The 23,340-nt window shown below is 39.1% G+C and overlaps 1 long non-coding RNA gene across 3 annotated transcripts in view; it reads left to right on the top strand.

The window, feature by feature from the left end:
• Window positions 1-23,340, top strand: part of LOC110741483 — a 143,465-nt gene that overhangs the window by 66,014 nt on the left and 54,111 nt on the right. For 2 of the 3 annotated variants that reach the window (XR_002517726.2, XR_002517725.2), the window contains exons 2-3: window positions 18,156-18,326; window positions 19,353-19,938. This is a non-coding gene — a long non-coding RNA (uncharacterized LOC110741483). Of the gene's footprint in view, window positions 1-18,155; window positions 18,327-19,352; window positions 19,939-23,340 lie in introns of those variants that run through there. The other variant, XR_002517727.2, reaches the window with a different exon arrangement.

Genomic DNA, 23,340 nt, shown 5'->3' with positions numbered 1-23,340 from the left:
AATCTCTGTGGCTGCCGTGACCTCTGTTCCAGGCCTTACTCAGGCCTGCCGGGTTGCTCTGCCCACTGGGCCCAGCAGGCTGCACTTGGCTTACATTACTGGCCCAGATCCTGTGGTCAGCATGGCTCCATGCTCAGCTTGTAGCTGGACTGGGCATGCTGCAATTGGCTTCCATGTTGGGTGCTGGTATCTAGATGAAGGGGACGTGGTGGCACCCAAATACTTGGAGATGCCAGCAACTGCGGAGCCCCAACAGGTATTACAGCTTTTGCTTGGGTAGTCCTGAGGTCTGAGCCCCCAGAAAATGTTACAGCTCTCTCTGGTTCCTGCTGCCTGCAGCTCAGTTAACAGGGGCGCCTTACAGCTCCTTTGTTACTGCCACCTGAAGCTCGGGAAGTTCCCACAACCACGAAGAATAACGTGTGTGGACAGCAGAGAGTGAGAAAGGCAGAGAAAAATTTTATTGAGTGACAGAAAAGCTCTCAACGCAAGAGGGGACCTGAACTGGGTAGACTTTTATTTTTTTTTTGAGGTAGAGTCTCACTCTGTCGTCCAGGCTGCAGTACAGTGGTGTGATCTCAGCTCACTGCAAGTTCTGCCTCCCAGGTTCACACCCATTCTCCTGCCTCAGCCTCCTGGGTAGCTGGGACTACAGGCACCTGCCACCACGCCCAGCTAATTTTTTGTATTTTTAGTAGAGACGGGGCTTCACCATGTTAGCCAGGATGGTCTTGATCTCCTGACCTCATGATCCACCCGCCTTGGCCTCCCAAAGTGTTGGGATTACAGGTGTGAGCCACCGCACCCAGCCTGAAGTGGGTAGAATTCTGTGTGAATGGGGGCCTGAAAGCCAGCAGCCATCTGTGTGGCTGAGTCTAGGATTTTTAAGGGCTCAGAAGGGGAGAATGCATGCTTATTGGTTCATGGGTGGTCTTGGAAAAAAGCACCATTCTATTGGTTAAAAGGCATAGAGGATGTTCTCACTCAGATTGTTGACTCTACAACTGGCAGTTGGGTTTTCAGGGGTCAGGCTGTCTTTGGCTTGAAGATCGGGTTTCAAAAACAAAAATAATCACTAGTCCCTGTAAAATGCTACAGAAGCAGAAATTCTAATTTTCCTACCCAAACCAAGAGAACAATAGGCCACAGACCATGAAGATCTGCCTTAGAATGGCAATTGTCTTTTTTCCTTAAGGAAGTGTGAGATGTAGAGCCTGTTTTACCCTGCCTGTTTCATTGATCCAAATATAGTGAGAAGTATTAGCAATAACACAGCTACCATGACTAGCCAACAAGAAATCTAGAGAAATGTGGTTATTATTACTTGGACTTGAATTGAGGCTGATTTATATTTCATATAGGGAAGAGACAATGTCATTAATAACTTCTGCCAGAGTTGGTGATAGTTTTCTTACAGTTTTGTCCATTTGTACAATTCTCACTCTGATTATTCACACAATGAGTCAGTAACTCCCCCAGGTAGACTGCCTGAATAATCAAGGGTGGCCTCATTTGGAAGCTCCAGCCTGAGGTGGAATTTCCAGCCTTCCTTTTGGAAACTGGGGTTGACCCATTGGTATTTTATAATGGCCTATTTGAATCCTTAGAAACTTCGCCTTTGAAGATTTACATAAGACAGGCCGGGCTCGGTGGCTCACGCCTGTAATCCCAGCACTTTAGGAGGCCGAGGCAGGCGGATCAGGAGGTCAGGAGATCGAGACCACCCTGGCTAACACGGTGAAACCCCGTCCCTACTAAAAAAAAAAAAAAAAAAAAAAAATTAGCCAGGCATGGTGGCGGGCACCTGTAGTCCCAGCTACTCGGGAGGCTGAGGCTGGAGAATGAGGCTGGAGGCTGAGGCGGAGCTTACAGTGAGCGAGATAGCGCCACTGGACACTCCAGCCTGGGTGACAGAGCAAGACTCCATCTCAAAAAAAAAAAAGAAAAAAAGATTTACATAAGACAATAACTTTAGTTAAGGCTTTCTTTTTTTTTTTTTTTTGGCATCAAGTTCTGTTAGACTTTTTTCTTTGGCTTTTATATTATCTTCTTTCTTTGTATGGGCTTCAACCTTAAAATGGCCAACTCTAGAAAGTAGAGTGCCTTAACTTATTCATTTTCATGGGGTTTCCAGCAGAGATGATGGATTTCTTTTTTTTTCCAAAGAGTCCCAAATTCATGTAGTACTCTAAAAGCATACATGCTATATATGTTTACTACATGGTCTTCAGCTAATTGACAAGCTCCAGTAAGTGTAATAAATTCCATTATATGGGTTGATTTTACCTCAGGTAGAAAATATATTCTAAAGGAGAGCTTAAATTAGTGATAATTTTCAATATCAGTTTTGAGGTATGATCCATCAATGAATAACATTTGATCAGGGTTCACAATGACAGCCAGTTTCTCATCAATCTGAGTGAGGTATAGAAACTCCCCTAATTGAAGTATAACAATCATGAGGTTCCCCTTCTTCTGGCAAGGAGAGGAGAGTGGCAGAATTTAAGGAATTGCATCAGTGAATAGTAAAGCGAGAGGGAGGGAGTACAACTCTCATAAGAAGTTAATCAGCTGGTTGAAAAGTATTGTATGCTCTTTGTCAGTAGTTATGTCTACACTGCCCAGGGAATCATGATGTGAGTAGCAATATGGGCGCTAACTCCTTCTAGGTGGGGAGCCTAGAAATAGTTTAAAAGAAGCATCAACAAATGTTGCAGTGGAAGTTGTTGCCTTAAGACAAGGGCTATAAGCCTTTGCAGCTGGGTCAAGGGTAAGGCTATGGAAAATGATGAATTTTTGATGGTTTCCATGACATTGAGTTACAAACAAAAAAGCTTGTACAAGTTGTCCATGCACAATTAGACAAAATGGCATATTGTCATCAGGGGTACCTAATTACGAAAGGGAGTGCCTAACTACAAAAGGAAGAGGCTATTGAAGAGCCTTCTTGAGTTACAGAATCTATATTTGGGCCCCCACAAAAGACAGTTTCTTACTAAGGACTCAGCCAATTCATAAAAAGAGATCACAAGCTCAGAAAAATTTAGCAGCTGTTGTCTACAATATCCAGTAAATCCTAGAAATCCTCTCAATTGTCATTTTGTGAGGCATTGAGGCGAAGTTTCTATAGTCTTTTGCCTACCAATAGAGGCAAAATGGTTTCTCCCTCTTAAAATAACTTATGCCCTAAATAATAGCCTGTCTTTTGACAAAATTATAATTTATCTTTTGAAACATTATGTTCTTTTTCTGCTATGGCTGAGAGCAAGTAAATGGAATCCTTCTCACAAGCTTCCTCGTTTTCTGAGAAAAGCAGTGGAGATCATCTGATCCTGCATATACTGCATCAAAACCGAATCACAAGTGAAATTTAGATCTTTTAAGTCTTGATTGAGGACTTGGGGAAAGTAAGAGGGGGCTTCAGTGAGCCCCTGGGGTATGACTATCCAGATGTATTTGTTGTCCTCCAGATGAAGGCAAAGTTGTTGACTGGTCTGGAAGCACACTGAAAAATGCACAGTAAAGATTCAATATGGTGAAGCAAGTGGCTTTGGGCAGAATTGATGACAGGATAGATACTACCAGGAAGCAAAGCAAAACAATTTTATTGATTTTTCCTGAGGTTATGAACAAAGTGTACTGGCAGAACAAGTGTGGTGTGTGGGCTACTGCAGTGTATGAGAAAGTCTTTGGATATAAGGTCATCAACTACAGTTTTGAATCCTTCCTTTGCTTCTAGTTTTTCAAGGAATATCAGGGAAGTTTGACCATGGTTTGCTAGGATACTTCTGAACTTGACTAGGTTCTGCTCCAATTATTTCCCATATAAGTGGATTTTTTTAGTTCGTAGAGTATGAGGTAGAGTGTTGAGGTCTTTATCTGGAGCATACGTCAGTAAATATAATGAAGGAGATAAACGTATATCCAGAGATGACATGACTACAAGTAGAGGAACCCTCAGGAAACTCTGCTGTGCATTTATTATTTGTTTGAAACAAAGTCTTGCTCTGTTGCCCAGGCTGGAGCGCAGAGGTGTCATATCGGCTCACCGCAACCTCTGCATCCTGGGTTCAAGTGATCCTCCCATCTTAGCCTCCCAAGTAACTGGGGTTACAAGCATGTGCCACCACACCAGCTAATTTTTGTATTTCTTTTTAGTAGAGGCAGGGTTTCACCGTGTTGTCCAGGCTGGTCTTGAACTCCTGAACCAAGTGATCTACCCACCTCAGCCTCCCAAAGTGCTAGGATTACAGGCGTGAAACACCATGCTCAGCTAGTGCATTTACTATTAAAATTCTATTTGAAAATTAAGTTACTCCCATTAAATTTGCAGGAGTGTTATAATAGAGCAGGGAGAAATGTTTTTAAGTCAAATACCCAAAGGTTGCTGTTACAGTAGGAAATAGAAGGAATTTGTGGGTTACTTGAGATACCTGCCACCTGCTTACTATGAGGAAAATGTTCAGCAAAATTGCCAGGGTTTAATGTAGAAAGAGTTAGTGCCTGGCTGGGCATGGTGGCTCATGCCTGTAATCCCAGCACTTCGGGAGGCCAAGGCAGGCAGATCACTTGAGGTCAGGAGTTCTAGAGCAGCCTGGCCAACATGGCGAAACCACATGTCTACTAAAAATACAAAAAAAAAAAAAAAAAAAAGAAAGAAAAGCAGGGTATCATGGTGCATGCCTGTAGTCCCAGTTACTCGGGAGGCTGAGGCAGGAGAATCGCTTGAACCCAGAAAACGGAGGTTGCAGTGAACCGAGATTGCGCCACTGCACTGCAGCCTCAGTGACAGAGTAAGACTCCATCTCAAAAAAAAAAAAAAAAAAAAAAAGGAAAGAAAGAAAAGAAAGAGTAGCGCCCATATTGCCAGGAATCGCTGAGGTTGGCCATATATATTTATGGTTAATTCACCTTGAATGTTAAATTTTAAATCAGGATATTGGGTACCTTTATTGATCTAAATTAAGGGGTTTTTTGGTCTTATTTTTACTGGAAAATCATTTTTCAAGTGTCCCTTCTGTTTTCAATATCTGCAGGTGTCCTCTTCTAGGGGCCGTCCACTCAACTGTTTGATCTGCAGGGCCATAAGTTTATTCTGGATCCTGTCTTGTTATTGTTCTAGGGCTCTGTAAAAATGTCAGCCAGGTGTTGAAGTTCAGGTAAAGTGGCTATTTCCCATTCTAATTTTGGTCTAATTATTGTCTCCAGTTTCAGGTTTAATTCCATTAACAAAGCAGATAAAAGAGCCATTATTACAATGACACTTCTTTAACACTCAAATGCTGTTGAAAGGAATTTTCTAGTTTATTCTGAAAATCTCCTATAATTTCTTCTTTTAATTCAGCTCACGTTCAAGGTTTAAATTCTACTGCTGCTTGCGTATTTGGGTCATTGAAGAGATGGAACTTTAGAGGTAAACGACATGCCGGGATCTTAGGAGAGTCACTGGGAGAGGGTAGGGGATCTGGAAGAAGAGGGAGGCGTCAATGAGGTATGAAAAGAGGATGGGGGGATGAGGAAGAGTTGCAGAGCTGAAGTCAACTGGAGGAGAAGCTGGGAAAAGATTTGCTGAGCAAATGAGTTAGTTTGTTGTTAAGTTTGTCATATTGTTCATTAGCTCTGGCCAAAAACTGTTTTAGCAGAGCAATGCCTGAATCAGAATTTCATTTGAAAACTTGTGTACCGATCAAAAACTGCTGCCCATTGCCCCTGAGAAATGTTACTCTCTTTCTTTTCTAAGGTGTTTTTCAAAGGAACAATTTTGTTCAAGTCCAGTGTTCTCCAGATTGGCACTGAAGGCCTAAATTATCCTTGGTATAGAGATGGGTGCAAGTGCTAAGATCGTAGCAAGGGTGCATATAAGAAATGGGAGGTTTTTCTGGAGGAAAAAAAGGAAAAGAGGATTTACACTCAGAAAATTCCATGAGAGCTGGCAACAGTCAGTTGAAAGTAATATTTGTGCACTTTATGTCTTAGGCCTCCAACGTGATAGTTGGCAGCCTCCAAATGCAAACTTGACAACTTGTGCCCACAGGCAGATGGAAAACCAGAATGTTCCCTCTGGATCAAATTCAACCTCTCCTGACCAAAAAAACCCAAAAAACAAAAAACAAAAATGAGGTAGATAAAGAACTTCATCCCATTTTATTGGTGACTGACCGATAGGAAAGTTTAGGAGAGTTTGTCCAGATGGATGCTGGTTTGGTAAGAATTGCAGCTCACTGGTTGTGGAGCAAGCTGAGACACTCTTAGAGGAGCAATGCCTGTGTTCTGCACTGATTGTCCTTCTGATAACAGACAACACTTCAGACATATCTCACAAAACAGAAGCACAAAAGAGAGCAAAAAGGAATGAAAAAAAAAAAGGCAATATTCTTCCAAGGGTGCCAAACAAGTGGGAATTGGTAGCCAAAGCTGAGTACCAAGCTGAGAGTGAATAACCAAGGATCTCAATACAAAGAGAACAGAGTTGAAGCCACACTCTGTTCTCTCACAGACACTGTGTCAACACAGACTTGACAGGCCTCAAGAAGCAAGGCACAAGAGGCACCATAGATACTGCACCCGATCAGGGTCCAAAGTCCATGGTGATGGGCAGTTAAGAATGTGTCCACTGGAGCTTCCAGGAAAATTACAGAAATACAGACCAGGCATGGTGGCTCATGCCTGTAATCCCAGCACTTTGGGAGGCCAAGGCAGGTGGATCACCTGAGGTCAGGAGTTCGAGACCAGCCTGGCCAACATGGTGAAACCCCGTCTCTACAAAAAATACAAAAATTAGACAGGCATGGTAGCACATGCCTGTAGTTTCAGCTACTCAGGAGGCTGAGGCAGGAGAATTTCTTGAACCTGGGAGGCAGAGATTTAGAATATTGATCTCTCAATGACATAAGTCAGCATAGCCAGCAAGGTGAGGCCAGATTGTGCCACTGCACTCCAGCCTGTGCGACAGGGCAAGATTCCATCTCAAAAAAAAAATAAATAAATAAAAATAAATAAAACAGAAAATTACAGAAATAAACGAGACACCCTAATGAGAACAGAAGCTATTTATTTCCTCCTTGCTAGAGAAAGGGAGGCAGTCACTATCATTTATGTTTGGCAGAGACTTAAAGGCGGGGAGAATGGGAAAGATTTATAATGAAAAGGGGCAAGGCTTTGGGATAGGAGTCTACAGGCATAGAGAGGCTAGAGGTAGGCTAAGGAGAAGCATGGCATCTGATGGGATAGGTTTGGAGAGAGTATTTGGCTTTCTTTAATTAGTACTAAACTAGAAGCAGGGGCAATCTTAGGGAAGTTGGCAGTCATTGACCAGCCTCTGATTGTTTTGGGCGAATTGCTACAGAATTTGTGGCTTGCATTCCTGAACTGGCTGCTGCAGAGAATGTGGTTTGCCTTCCTAAGCTGGTTGCTGCAGTGGTTGTGGGCCAGAATTCCATTGTCGTACGTGGTTTGGCCACTGTCTGTTTTAATATTCAGTCTCTATTACTAAAAGATATACAAATGGCCAGGCTTCTCACTTTAGTTCTTCATGTGCAAGCTCCATTTAGAGGTTTCTGCACTAAACTATTGTAAAAAAAAAAAGGAAAAAAAAAAAGACAAACGCCATTGATCCAATGTCAGCCTTGACATCAAGAATGATTAATGTGGCAGCTGTTTCCTTCTGTTATTGATCTTTTTACTGACCCTTCCCATTGTGCTTTGTCAAGGACTGAGTACCTTCGCTCGACCGCTCTTAACTGAAGTCATTCTCATCTCTCAGGGATTTTCAGCACCATCTGTCAGCCAGGCACTGCGACTCTGTCATCAGTGACCATTTTTATTGACTTTTGTCTCTTCTGGGCTTTCCACAGTGCCTTGGCCTTAAATATCCTACTAATTAGCTCAGTGGTGATTACAGCACTGGTTTTGACAGCAGCCTGTTGTTTTTTCTTATCTAGGAGAATTTTTTTTCTCTCTTTATCTGGAAGTGTTACCTTGCTGGCTATGCTGACTTACGTCATTGACATCTGATCAATATTCTAAATCTGATCCTGGGATTCCCATCTACAGTCTTCCCACACAAGGCAAGGGAAGAGACACACTTGATTAAAACCTTGCACTCTCTTTCCTATTTGGCTATTTTTTCTCCTCTTGGAGAAAGAATTTCCCCAAAATACTATACGAAGTGTTATTTTGTAAGCCTACTTAACTAGTTTTATATACTGTGCACAAACTTTACATACGATTTGAATAGGCTCAGTTTTCTTTTCTTTAGTTTTTCAGTGAATTTTCTAAGACAGACTATTTAAGCTAAATAATTTCTTATAGTTAGAAGATACTGTTGTCTCATTTATGCACCAAAATCTACCAAAATCAATTTATTACAGTTAAGAATTTTTGTTAATTACCATTATCACTGCTGTAAAATAAAATAAATCTTTAAGAATTTTATGAGCAAAGCTTTTTCAAGTGTACTATTTAGTTTAGCAATTATTCTAAATATCAATCTCAAAAATTGGAGTAAGGGACTTTCCCTTTTAGGAAAAGATATCAATAATTATATAGTAAAAATTTAAAATTAAGATACAGACATTTATTCTGTGTTGGATCCCAAATATCTTATTAGGGAATTATCTTCTCTCATTGTCTACTATTTTCTAAAATACAGGAAGATATAAAGTATAAATCTGATTTTTTTTTTCTACCAGAAGTTAAAGAAAGTAAAATATATTTGGTATGATTAATTGGGAGTTTTTATTTCCTCTGCAATCTAGAAATATTATTAAGTATCTGCAATATTACTTATTTTAAAAGTTTTTATTTTGAAAAGACATTTCTGAAAGTCCCAAATCTGTGAGCATTTGCTACTACAAAATTTTTAACTGTAAGCAATTGAGAGAGAAAAGGCCTAGAATTTGGCTGGGCGTGGTGGCTCACGCCTGTAATCCCAGCACTTTGGGAGGCTGAGGAGGGCAGATCACGAGGTCAGGAGATCGAGACCATCCTGGCTAACCTGGTGAAACTCTGTCTCTACTAAAAATACAAAAAATTAGCCAGGCGCAGTGGCAGGCGCCTGTAGTCCCAGCTACTTGGGAGGCTGAGGCAGGAGAATGGCGTGAACTCGGGAGGTGGAGCTTGCAGTGAGCCGAGATCGTACCACTGCACTCCAGCCTGGGCAACAGAGCAAGAGTCCATCTCAAAAAAAAAAAAAAGTCCTCAAATTTATGCAAATGACATAGCAATCACTTCATGCCTGTCAACTCTTAAATAATTTAACAATCATAAGAGAATGGATTTTTTTTTCTACTCTTGTTTGTATCTTGTCTTTTTGAAAGAGAGTACTTATTAATAATATGCTTCTGATAAAACAAAAACTAAGGGAAGTGTGTGATACAGGCCTGAGTCTCTCTCCTCAAGTTCACTTTTTAAAAATAAAGCATAATCAGGGATATTGTAGCCTCTACCTATAAAGGAAGGCTGGCTTTATATGTTAATGAAATAGGCAGCTTCTTACACGATGTGATTTCAACAAAGCCAGAAAGTATGTCCTGTCTCTAAATAATTCCCTAAATAACTCTAAATAAATCCTTCTAACACCAGTATCTGAAATGTTGTGACTGATTTCTTTCCGTCCTGCCCTGAAGTTCTTTCCCGACTGCAAAGAACAGCACATTTTGAATGTTTCAAACTGTCATACGTGTTCTCTCCAGAAGAGTGGAGTGATGCCCCTACCGGACATTCTAAGTCACAGGATAACATGACATATTCTATGACTGTCAGTTTTACCATGCGGTGAGTAGTTAAAAAGAAGACGTTTATATTTCCAAGAACACAAACTGTATTATGGAATAGGACTAAACACAAGGATTAAAATAATCCCTTATTTTTGCTTTAGGTTACTCACCTTGCTGTCGGTAATTGTATTCACTGAAGTATTGAGGAACACATTAAAGTTGGTTTCAGATTTTCTGACTTCAAGTTCCACATCTGAAATATGTTGGCATTTCGACCTTGCACAATTCAATGTCATGTCTCTGCACCACTGTTTCATTTTACACAAAATGATTGACAATAATAGTTATCCCACCCAAGTTGAACTTCCATTTCTGTCAATTGGTCAAACTGGGCTTCCTAAAAAGCCTTGTAGCTCTACAAAATATCAGAAAAATATATCAAATCTACTTTTAAGCAAATGTGAAGCTCTCAAGGAAGCCCTGATGGCAATCCAGAAATAGATAAAAGCAGCACAGGAGCTAGAGTTGCCTGGGGAACAGAAACTGACCTGGATTACCCAGAGTTTGGGGTATTAACAACTACTCAGGGGGAAGTAAAACTAGTCCTTGGACACAGAAAACGTTGGGAAGGTTGAGTCAGGCTTCTTGCATATAGCCAACTTCTTGCATATAGCCAAGTCACAATAGGCTAAGGACATGAATTTAGGAAGGAAAGCAAAAAAATCTACAAGTAGTATGAAAAAAAAAAATCTCCACCACCTTGATACATTTTAATGAAACACCAGATTACAAAGAAAAATACAAATTCTGGAAAGTACCAGAGAGAAATCAGAGATTCCTAGAGGAAAAAGAATGTCCACTTTATAATGGGGTTGTTTTTTGCTTGTAAATTTAAGTTTCTTGTAGATGCTTGATATTAGACCTTTGTCAGATGGATAGATTGCAAAATTTTTCTCCCATTCTGTAGCTTGTCTGTTCATTCTGATTATAGTTTCTTTTGGTGTACAGAAGCACTTTAGTTAAATCCCATTTGTCAATTTTTGCTTTTGTTGCAGTTGCTTTTGGCATCTTCATCATGAAATCTTTGCCCATGCTGGTGTCCTGAATGGTATTGACTAGGTTTTCTTTTAGGTTTTTTATAATTTTGGGTTTTACATTTAAGTCTTTAATCCATCTTGAGTTGATTTTTGTATATGGTCAATTTTCTGCATATGGCTAGCCAGAGTTCTCCCAGCTCCATTTATTAAATAGGGAATCCTTTCCCCATTGCTTGTTTTTTCAGGTTTGTTGAATATTAGATGGCTGTAAGTCTGTAGTCTTAGTTCTTGGTTTCTGTTTCCTTCGTCTACGTGGATTTTCTTGTACCAGTTTGGTTACTGTAGCCTTGTAGTATATTTTGAAGTCAGGTGGTGTGATGCCTCCAGCTTTGTGTTTTTTGCTCAGGATTGTTGTGGCTATTTGGGCTCTTTTTTGGTTTCATGTGAATTTTAAAATAGTTTTATTGATTCTGTGAAGAATGTCAATGATAGTTTAATGGGAATAGCATGGAGTCTATAAATTGCTTTGGGCAGTATGGCCGTTTTCATGATATTGTTTCTTACCCATGAGCATGAAATGTTTTTCTGTTTTTTTGTGTCTTCTTTCATTTCTTTGAGCAGTGTTTTGTGGTTCTCTTTGTAGAGGTCTTTCAGCTCCCTGATTAGCTGTATTCCTAGGTATTTTATTCTTTTGTGGCAATTATGAATGGGAGTTCATTCATGATTTGGCTATTGGCTTGCCTGTTGTTGGTGTATAGGAATACTAGCAATTTTCGCACATCGATTTTGTATCCTGAGACTTTGCTGAAGTTGCTTGTCAACTTAAGAAGCTTTTGGGCTGAGATGATGGTGTTTTCTAGATATAGGATCATGTCATCTGCAAAGATAATTTCCCAAGAAGGGAGATAAAACAGGAACATCTCACAGCCATTACAGAAATTGAAGCAGTATTTACGTATCTCAATTAAAACCAAACCACCATAAACTTATTTCTTTGAAAAATACGATTTTTAATGCTTGCTAAAATATTCCGCTGTATGGATATACCAAAATTTACCACGTGACTTAGTAATTAAATGTATTTATATTCTGTCTTGAGTTTGCCTCCCATGTTTCAAATATACTAGTCTTTTCAGTTACATTGTCAAGGCCATTATTTATATTTTTATGGTCTTCTCAGCACCAGCTGTCGCGATCATTGAAATATATTCTTGATCTTAGATGTTCACTGCACACTTGACAGATTGAAAACTGAATAGAGGTGCTTGTTAGTATCTGCATCTCAGTGGCTGGGGACAGCTGGACTCAGAGCTTGTGTGACTCATGCAAAATCAGATGATCAATCATAGAGGGAACTTGGAACTTAAAAGTGTAAACTGGAACTTACACTTTTAAAAATTATTCTATCTCACATAGTGAGAAATCTTTATGACTCTTTAGTCTACAAAAGGGATTTTCTGTAAGGTGATAGATGATATGATATAGAGTAGTTCCTCTTATCCATAGTTTCACTTTCCGTGGTTTCAGTTGAAATGTGGTCAACTGTGGTCTGAAAATATTAAATGGAAAATTCTAGAAATAAATAATTCACAAGTTTTAGATTACATGCTGTTTTGAATAGTGTCCCTTCTAGGACATGAATCACCACTTGGTCTAGCATATTCGTGCCTTATATGCTACCTGCCCATTAGTCACTTAGTAGCCTTCGGAGTTATCAGATTGACTGTCGAGGTATCACAGTGCTGTGTTTAAGGAGCCCTCATTTTACTTAATATTGGCACCAAAGCACAAGAGTAGTGATGCTGGCTTATTGTTAGAATTGTTCTGTTTCATTAGTAGTTATTGTTGTTATCTCTTACCATGCCTAATTTATAAATTTTATTATAAGTATATATGTAAAGGAAACACAGTATATATAGTGTCCCGTACTACTGAAGATTTCAGGTGTCCACTGAGGATGTTGGAAGGAATCCCCTGTGGATAAGGGTGCACCACTGTAAGTATGTTCAGCTTTGAGGGCTACATAGTCTCTGTCACAACCGCTCTACTTGCAACAGCACCGGACCACTGTGGCTAAACTTTAAGGCAACAAAGTTGTGAGTTGGTCTGAGCCCTCAGGTTGAAGGTCATGTAACCTGAGCATGCCCAGAGGAACCAAACGTGCAACCACAAGGGGAACGTAAGTGCCTGGACCAAGGAAAAGACCACGGAGCAGGGACTGAATTAAGAAGCAGACGAAATATGGAGGGATCCTAAATTGAGCTCTGCCATCAGCCCATGGTAGGATCCAATCAGATCATGCCTCCAGGCATCATCTCATTGCAGAATTGAATCAGATCACACCTCATTACCCTATGCTTATAAAACCCAACCCAAATGCCAGCGCAGGGTGATATATTGGAGCATTTCCTCCTGTCTCCTTGCCGGTCCACTTGCAATGAAGCTTTTTTTTTTCCTCAAAAGCCAATGTCATGGTATTGGCCTCCATGTACATTAGGCAGCAGGCCCATTGTTTGCTCGGTAACACCCTACCTTTGTACGTGAAAACAGCCACAGAGACTATGTAAATGACTTTTATCTCATTTAAATGAATTGTCAACCTCAGCTAAATTACTACGTATCATATAAACAGAAAATGTAAGTAAACTGATTATTTCTTTCCGTCCATGTTTTTACCCATTTTCTTCATGTGTAGAATGTTAGGATTTTGAAGTTAACTGTTTCTGAAAACCTATTTGCAAATTTTTCAACACTGCAAAAATTGCTAAAAATAATGAAGCCAATAAAATTAAGCCAGGTTAAAAACATAAAAGAAGAAAAGGAAGGAAGGCAGGCAGGCAGGCATTTGTTTAAAGCTGCTTTCCCTCAGCATACTATTATTTATGATTCAGCTATCTTGTTGCGTTTATCAGTAAGTTGATTCTTGGCCGGTGTGGTGGCTCAGGGATGTAATCCCAGCACTTTGGGAGGCCGAGGCACGTGGATCATTTGAGGTCAGCAGTTTGAGACCAGCCTGGCCAACATGGCGAAACCCCGTCTCTACTAAAAATACAAAAATTAGCCAGGCATGGTGGCGGGCACCTGTAATCCCAGCCACTGGGAATGCTGAGGCAGGAGAATCCCTTGAACCCAGGAGGCGGAGGTTGCAGTGAGCTGAGATCGCGCCATTGCACTCCAGCCTGGGCGACAAGTGAGACTCCTTCTAAAAAAAAAAAAAAAAAGTTGATTATTTTATTGCTGAGAAGTGTTTCATTGTATACCATTTGTTAGCCCATTCTCTTACTGATGGACAGCTGGGATGTTTGGATGTTAGAAATAAAAGTGCCTTGAACTATCATAAGTTTTCATGTGAAAGTATGTTTTTTAATTCTCTTGGGATTAGAGCTGCTGGAACAAAGCAGCAGGGATCAGTGAAACCTTAATTTGTATTTTATTTTATTTTACTTTATTTATTTATTTATTTACTTATTTATTTATTTATTTTTGAGACAGAGTCTCACTCTGTTGTCCAGGCTGGAGTGCAGTGGCACCATCTCAGCTCTCTGCAAGCTCTGCCTCCTGGGTTCACACCATTCTCCTGCCTCAGCTTCCCCACTAGCTGGGACTACAGGTACCCACCACCACACCTGGCTAATTTTTTGTATTTTTAGTAGAGGCGGGGTTTAACCTTGTTAGCCAGGATGGTCTCAATCTCCTGACCTCGTGATGTGCCCGCCTCAGCCTCCTAAAGTGCTGGGATTGCAGACGTGAGTCAACGCGCTGGGCCAAAACCTTAATTTTATAAAATGTTTTTTATGTTCCAGACCTTAACTTCTAAATTTGAAGTGTATATTTAATTATGGAATATGCTTTAATGTAATCTTTTGGGACAATCACATAATATTTCACCTTGAGATTTTTAATATAAATAACAATAAAATAAAAAACTAATAGTAAATGAATATCCTCCCAATCTTCCTAACCTTGGAATGTGGGGACAGGATTCGAAAATATCTTAGAATTTTGAGATCTTTACATGGTTCCCTCAAGGCTTTTAAAAAGAGTATTTAATTGCCTGGCATCGTGGCTCACGCCTGTAATCCCAGCATTTTTAGAGGCTGAGGCGGGCGGATCACCTGAGGTCAGAAGTTCAAGAACTGAATAGAGGTGCTTGTTAGCATCTGCATCTCAGTGGCTGGGAACAGCTGGACTCAGAGCTTGTGTGACTCATGCAAAGTCAGATGATCATGCCTAGTCAACATGGTGAAACCCTGTCTCTACTAAATATACAAAAATTAGCTGGGCGTGGTGGCGGGCACCTGTAATCCCAGCTACTCAGGAGGCTGAGGCAGGAGAATGGCTTGAACCGGGGAGGCAGAGGTTGCAGTGAGCGGAGATCGTGCCATTGCCCTCCAGCCTGGGCAACAAGAGTGAAATTTCGTTCCAAAAAAAAGAATATTTAATTGTGTTGATTTTAATGATTACTAAAATTTTAGCGTTTTTTTTTTGAAACATTTCTTGTTTCCTTTCTCTTTCCCTTGTAAATAAGCTGTAAGAGAAAACTGCTCAATCACAAAATGTAACATAAGGCTTTCATGTCAGTGTCCAATAGGAATGCATTTTTTATGGTGACCAGGTAGGGTTATAATCCAGAACTCCGGTAGGCACATCCATGTGTAGAAAATAGCATCAGTTTTTTTGTCCGGGCGCAGTGGCTCACGCCTAAAATCCTAGGATTTTGGGAGGCTGAGGACGGTGGATCACCTGAGGTCAAGAGTTTGAGACCAGCAGATACAGTGTTCTTGTTCTCAAAGCCTAGGTGGGCGGATCACTTGAGGTCAGGAGTTCAAGACCAGCTTGGCCAACATGGCAAAATCCCATCTCTACTAAAAATACAAAAATTAGCCAGGCGTGGTGGCGGGTACCTGTAATCCTAGCTACTCGGAAGGCTGAGGAAGGAGAATTACTTGAGCCCAGGAGATGGAGCAAGACTCCGTTTCTCAAGGAAAAAAAAAAAAGAGTGCCAGTTTTAAACAGGTATGAATCTGAATCTTCCACTTACTAGCTACACGATCCTCAAAAAATTACATGAATAACTTGAATCTCATTTCTTCATTTGTAAAATGTATGAAATCTAAATCCTTAGGGGATTTTTGGAGGATGGTATATATAGAGTATCTGATTTATGGAGTGTATTCTGTAAGTTTAATTTTTCTCTTCAGCCATCCATGTAGTCAGTATTTATTTAATAGCTACTATATGGCAGGCTCTGTGCTAAGCACTGGGGATACACCAGTCACACTGCCTGTCATCCAAGCAATTACAAAGCAGTGCTACCTATACCACGATAGAAGGAGAGATAGTGCTAAAGTAGTCATGAAAGGGAGGTCAAGGAATATTTCTCAGAAAAGAAGGTGTGTATTGGCAGTGCTTTAAAGGATGAGTGGCAATTATCCTGGAGTGGCAAAGGAGAGCACTGCTTGTTTGAAAAGATAAAAGTAATTTAACATGGCTGGAGCGTTTATTTACTTGGGAGAAATGGCAGAATATGGGCTTCCATAAGGGTCCCAGGTAAATTAGCAAAGGCTACATATTGGCTTTTTAATTTTTAAAATTGATAAATTGTTACAAAATTAATTTCACTGCAGCTGAATGTGGCTGTAGAAAAACTTAAAGCGATTTAGATTGGTTTCACTTTAAATTCATGATCACAAGCTTCGAGTGAGCCTGTCCCTCATCTATTCACTCTCTCTATCCTAGATGACCACTCCATAGTGAATCTCTTCAAACCCTAGACGCTTCTTTATCTATCCTCCCTCTCAGCTGGTGACTTTCTGACCAGAAGTGTTTCAGATTCTGGATTTTTTTGGATATTGGAATATTTGCGTATGCATAATGAGGTATCCTGAGGATGGGACCCAACTCTAAACATAAAATTCATTTATGTTTACATTTGCTTCATACACGTAGCCTGAAGATAATTTTATACAATATTTTCTAGTAATTTTGTGCATGAAGGCAAAGCTTTGACTGTGTTTTGACTATGACCTGTCACAAGAGGTCAGGTGTAAAATTTTCCACTTGAGGTGTGTTGTCTTTTGAAGCATTTTGGATTTTGATATTTAGCTTAGGGATGTTTAACCCATATTATACAAAAAGTGGATAACAAGAAATTGTTTAGGTATATTTACAAATATTTTCTTCTTGGGTGTAATTATTTTGTAAAATGTTTTCATTATTATACCATTTACTTACTACACTCATATAAACAATAAAAGAAGCTATGTTTTTAATATTCTGAATGCATTTGTTTCTATCCTCTTCAGTTTTATATCCTCAATAAATATATAACAACTAATAGAAAACAATATTTTTTGCTACTAAATAAAACAATTAGTGCATCTTCTATGAGAGACCTTAAAAGTTAATTAGTCATTCAAATGTTCAGGCTAGTAGTTCTGACTGCACATTAGAATCACCAGATAAGCTTTTAAAACTCCTGGCGCTGAGGTCTCACACCAGATAAATTAGATTTGAATTTCTATCCATGGAACAAATTGGTATTTTAAAGACTTCCAGATGATTTCAGTCTACAGCCAAGATTAAAGGCCACTGGTTAACCAGAGCCCATCAAGCACTGAACATTAATCTTGACTAAACCTTTGTAGATATTTCCAAATGAAGATCAGAGCACCTCTAGCATGCTGCAAACATACTGTCTCTGCTTCTGTCTTCTTTAAAGCACAACATATGGGCCGAGCGCGGTGGCTGACGCCTGTAATCCCAGCACTTTGGGAGGCCTAGGCGGGCGGATCACGAGGTCAGGAGATCGAGACCATCCTAACTAACACGGTGAAACCCCGTCTCTACTAAAAATACAAAAAAATTAGCCAGGCGTGGTGGCGGGTGCCTGTAGCCCCAGCTACTCGGGAGGCTGAGGCAGGAGAATGACGTGAACCCGGGAGGCAGAGCTTGCAGTGAGCCGAGATCGCGCCACTGCACTCCAGCCTGGGCGACAGAGCAAGACTCTGTCTCAACAACAACAACAACAACAAAACACAACATACGACTTTCTTAAAGAGTCAGGGCCAAGAGTCCAAAGACGGCTTGGCATATCTGCTATTCAGTCTCTTTTAATGAACACTGCCAAAGAGTTGACTCTGCTTTAGGGGCTAATGGAAACACAAAGGAGGAAGAAAACATGAGCTCTGCTTATAAGAATCCCAGTTAAAGACATTAGATAAGCAGTCTTTCCTCTCTAGTCTTCATGATCCCTGTCTGTGCAATTAGGATAATGCAGATATCTTCCTCATCTGATTATTGAGAAGATATTAATAAAATGTTGTACATAAGTGTTTGTATTAGTGAATGGCAGTACATTTTTTAAAATAATGTGGCCATTATTTTTTTTTCTTATTTTCAGCTGACTGAAGCTGACAACAAATTTTCAGCCGATAAGTAGAGTGAAGACTCTCAAACACTGTAATGCGCATGCCTACACTCTTAGACATTAGGGGAATCTCAAGAAGAATTTGAGGAGGGAAAAACAATATGGGTCAGGATGCTGATGTCTTTCAACTCTCCATGAATTAAGGTAAGAAAACTGTTAATTTGTAGAAATGAAGTGATGTCATAACTACTGGCTTTGGCCTAGGGAGTTAGGGTCTAGGATCCAGAGAGGTAAACTGTATTAATGATGTGGTCAGATCCATGCCAGGGTTTGTTTGGAAATGCACAGAATTGATTCCAAGATGTTTTAATAATGCAGTCTGGAGTTTGCATCTCAAAGTAATGATCCATCAAGGATGGTCTTTAGAGCTATTTTCTAACTCACATGCTTAGGGGAGACTCACATCAAAATGCCCTGTTAATAGGAATCAGTAGCTGGTAAACTGAAGCCTAATTCAATTTGTGTCATTTCCCTGCAAATCTGTACTCCATCTATGTGCCATCACCTGAAGACCACACACCCAAAGCTGTTAGTATACAATATGATGTATAACAGAGCTCCATGACTTCTCTGTGGAATAAATTTATTTCACTGTATTTTTTAAAAATATTTTTCATGTTTATACTCAGAGTAAATGAGAAATGTTACAGCTATTCTTCTTTGTAAATTGTCACACCTTAAGTTCCTTAGGATGGCTCAACTCTTTCACTCTTCTAGCATGGGAAAGAATTGTTTAATAAAAATAAAACATAGCAGTGGATTCATGATCAAAAGAAGGCAAAATAGAAGATTTTTGTTTTCTATTTCTCTTGACTACTCAGCTAATTGTACGACCACTAAACCTTTCTTTATCTCCCCCACCTCACAGGGTTAATCTCTAATGCTACTCAATATTTTATACCTATGTGGAAACTACCATTTAACAAAATGTTGTTTGATGTGGGAAAAAAATCATTCTTTCAATATTTGATAATTTTGTATGGGTAAGCACTTTTGTTAGATTTTTATTTTCTTCAAGAGAAATAAAATAGAGGCAGTGGAAAGGATTACTTCTCTGTCCCCAGGGGTTGAATACTCACCAGAGGACTCAGTATGTTTGATTCCTGATACTTATTTAAGACCCTTTTTCATGCTTACTTACTAGGGCTTTTTAAATTTGTCTTCTTCCAGGTGAAATAATGCAAAACAACTCGAGAATGAAACTACTGATTCATTAACAAAGAACAGAAAATAAGCAAGGGCAAAACTTGAGAACATACATACACAAAAATACAAAGACTCACGTAATTTTTATCTCAGATAAACAAGGAAAGAAGTTTGCTGAATTTGCCTTTCTACTAAGAAGCCTTTGCTTTCATTTGGTTGGGAGGGTGCTTAACATCAAGAAGCAGGAGCTCCTGGAAAACAGGCCCCTTCTACCCTAACATGTTTTCTGTGGGGCCGTTCAGTTATTGTCCCTAAGCAGAGGTAACTGGGAAGTAGCCTCGGGCTGTAATTTTCCCATTTTACCTTAAGCAATATCATAACTAGCAATGTGTGACGCCCAGGAGGTTTGTTTTCTAGATAACATTCTCTTTACAATATAAGGGCTCTTTGAAAGAGTTAATATAATAAATCCTCAGAGTAAAGTCTAGGATACTCTTTAGAAATTAACTATTAGTTGAAACATATGAAAGCCGTTCAGCAGGTGACAGAGCTATTTGAAAATAGATTAAACAACTTTCAAGTAAATTATTATAATATAATTTAACATTCATTAATGTTGTTAGTGATTACACACTAAAACATAGCCCAAAATAACATATTTTATCCTCATATTGTAACACAATTTATGTTACACTTGAACAAAAATCCCTCAATGTGCAGCTGATTTTAAATCCATCATCAGTTCTACTAGTCCAAAGTGGATAATCATTTTGCATTTGTACCTCTGGTAGCCAAAGTAATGTATCTTCTCTTCATGTTTCTTTATCATTCATTAATGTGCTGTTTCCACATTGGTTAGTTTTGAAATTGTCCATGGTCCAGTTGACCCAAGCAGAAAGATTTCACAGGCTGGTTGCATTGTATTTTACCTTCTGTTGTCAATTCCTTTGGTCTAGTAAGAATGAAATCCTTTGGTCTCATAAGAATGAGTTTTTTTTTCCTTTGAGCATACAGAATATGTTTGGTTTTGTTCAAAAGTGAAGCCACAAATCAGAAAATGTTTTTCTTCTTTGTTTATTTGCTCCTCTAGCAATGTGTATTTCATATATGTGAGTGCTCAGGTCTAAATTGCAGGTCTACATTCAGCACAGCATCGTCATGGACAGCTAGTGAGATTGCAGATGGTAAAGCAGAACATGTGTGGTCATGGGATGAAACTACTCCAAATATTTTATTAAATGCTTACACTCCCTTCTCTCACTGGCTTCATTTGCATAAACATTTTATATTACAGTTTTTTTACAGACATAAATACATGAATACCTCCATTGTAATTGTTCTTAAAATTTAGCATGATTATCTCCTTTGAAGAATAGAATGGTCCTTTAATCAACCAATTAAAATTGTATAACCCACCAGAAGAATTCATACACTGTGCTTAATAATTAGTCACAAACCATATGTCTGGGACTATTTAATATTGACTTTAGCTCCATGTATATTATTTCCATCTACTTTTTTATGTTAGTGGGTTAACAGTATGAGTATGAATCTATGAATTTCTAAATGGAAAGAGATGTGCTTTCTTTATTAAGCTTTGGATTGTCAAGGAGAGCAATGGTTAAATATGACTAAGGTCCATTTCTATTTAACTCTGCTCTTTTTTTCTGGAATTGACAGTATAGCTGAATGCATGCTGGTATTGTACTTTCTCCTTTGAAATAACAAAGAAGCCAGATAAAAGGATTATTGCTCACAGAAGAGAATAGAAAAAAGCAAGAGACCCAGGGAAAGAAGGACTCAATCCACTTTCTCTAAAATTATTCATGTTTGAGACAATGACTGATGTCATGAGTATCTTCTTACCTCTCTATGCCTTTTTATGGCATATTTTAAGGTTGATTTTTGAACTGGCTTTATAAATGTTTTCTAAGGTTTCAATGAAGGTGAATATGCCTTTGCAAACTATTTCTCAGGCTATGAACCATGAGTGTGTGGGTCAGTGAGTGGCAATGATGACATGCCACACTTGTGGAGAACTAAATATGAAAGATTAAATGCTTTTTGCCTTAGATCAGGAAGAAGAGGTTTTTCATTTGTTTAGAATGAACTCTCTGAGTTTCTTTATCCGCTCAGCTGGTAGCCATTGTTTTCTGCAGCCACCAGAGACCCAGACGGAAGCACAGCAGCAGGAGACCCACCTGCATGGGTCAAATTGCAGATGTGGCTTCAATGACATGATCACAGTGTGAAAGTTCCCTGGGGGCACACAGCATGCCTGGAGAACACACACACACACACACACACACATACACACACACACACACAGAGGTCAATGCCTTTATTGGGTCCAGGGCATTATATAAACAGGGAACTTCAAATTGATGGGTTTAAAGCAAGCAGGCACTAGTACTAGGAAGTCACATTGTGACTGAAAAGTGTCTAAATGGTCTGTTTAGAGGAAGCAGCAGGACAGCTGGGAGCCCAGATTGCTAGGAGACAGAGGTGCCTCCAAGTTTTTATTTCTGATCACTAGCTGGAGCCATTTGGTGGGGGTATAGTACAGGAAACTGTACTATAGGGTACAAGGTACAAGGATGACTGAACCCTGCTTCTGGTTTGAGAAAGTTCAACTCATATTTAAAAATAGATGTTAAGGCAACATAAAACTTTAAGCACTCACTGCACTACGCTTACCTCTATTATTTACCATTGTACTGGAGGTTCTAGCCAAGATAATTAAACAAGAAGAATAAAGCAAAGGCATTCAGATTGGAAAAGAAGAGGTAAAATTATCTCTACTTGCAGATGACATTACCTTGTATATAGAAAATCGCAACAATGCCACTAAAAAAATTATTAGAACTAATAAACAAGTTTAGCCTGACGGCAAGGTACAAGATCAATATACAAAAACTGCATTTCTGTACTCTAGCAATGAACACTTCAAATTAAGACAATTCCATTAATAATAGCATCAAAAAATAAAATGCTTAGAAATTAGTTATTCAAAAAGAGCAAAAGTTATACCCTAAAACTACGAAACATACTTGAGAGAAAGTTAAAAAAAAAAAAAAGGAGTAAATAAATGACAAGACACCAATGTTCATAGATTGGGAGACATTATTAAGATAGTTTCCCAAATTGATCTACAGTCACGACATCTCTATAGAAATCCCAACAGCCTTTTCTGTGGAAATTGACAAACCGATCCAAAAATTCATGTGGAAATGCAAGGGACTCATGATAGTCAAAGTAATCTCAAAAGTGAAGAACAAATTTGGAGTATGCACACTTCTCTACTTCAAAATTTACTACAAAGCTATAGTAATAATTGCAGACTTGTACTGGCATAAGGACATATAGATCAATGGGATACAGCTAAGAGTCCAGAAACCAATGTTTACATTAATAGTCAGTTGATTTTCAACAGGAATGCCAAGGCTGTTCAATGGAAATAATAGTCTTTTCAACAAAAGGTGCTGGGAAAACTGGATATCACATGCTAACAACTGAAGCTGGACCCTTTGCTCATATTTTATACAAAAAGTTACCTCAAAAATATATCATAGACTAAAATTTAATAGATAAAATTATAAAACACTTAGAAGAGAGCATGGGGAAAAAATCTTTTTGAGTTTAGGCAAAGCTTTCTTAGATATGACACCAAAAGCACACGCAACAAAAGAAGAAAATAGATAAGTTGGACTTCCTATAACGTATACATATATGAATATATAATATTGTATCCCATAAATATACGCAATCATTATTAATTAATTTTTTTTTTTTAAAAAGTAAAAAAAAAAAAAAATTTTTGAGATGGAGTCTTACTGTCACCCAGGCTGGAGTGCAGTGGTGTGATCTTGGCTCACTGCAATCTCTGCCTACGGGTTCAAGCAATTCTCATGCCTCAAACTACCCAGTAGCTGGGATAACAGGTATATGCCACCATGCCTGGCTAATTTTTGTATTTTTAGTAGAGATGGGGTTTGGCCATGTTGGCCAGGCT

The sequence above is a fragment of the Papio anubis genome, chromosome 13 (genome assembly GCF_008728515.1).
Source record: "Papio anubis isolate 15944 chromosome 13, Panubis1.0, whole genome shotgun sequence".
NCBI lineage: Eukaryota > Metazoa > Chordata > Mammalia > Primates > Cercopithecidae > Papio > Papio anubis.
Note: the sequence above shows the minus strand (reverse complement) of the source record. Positions and strands in the feature narration are given on the sequence as shown.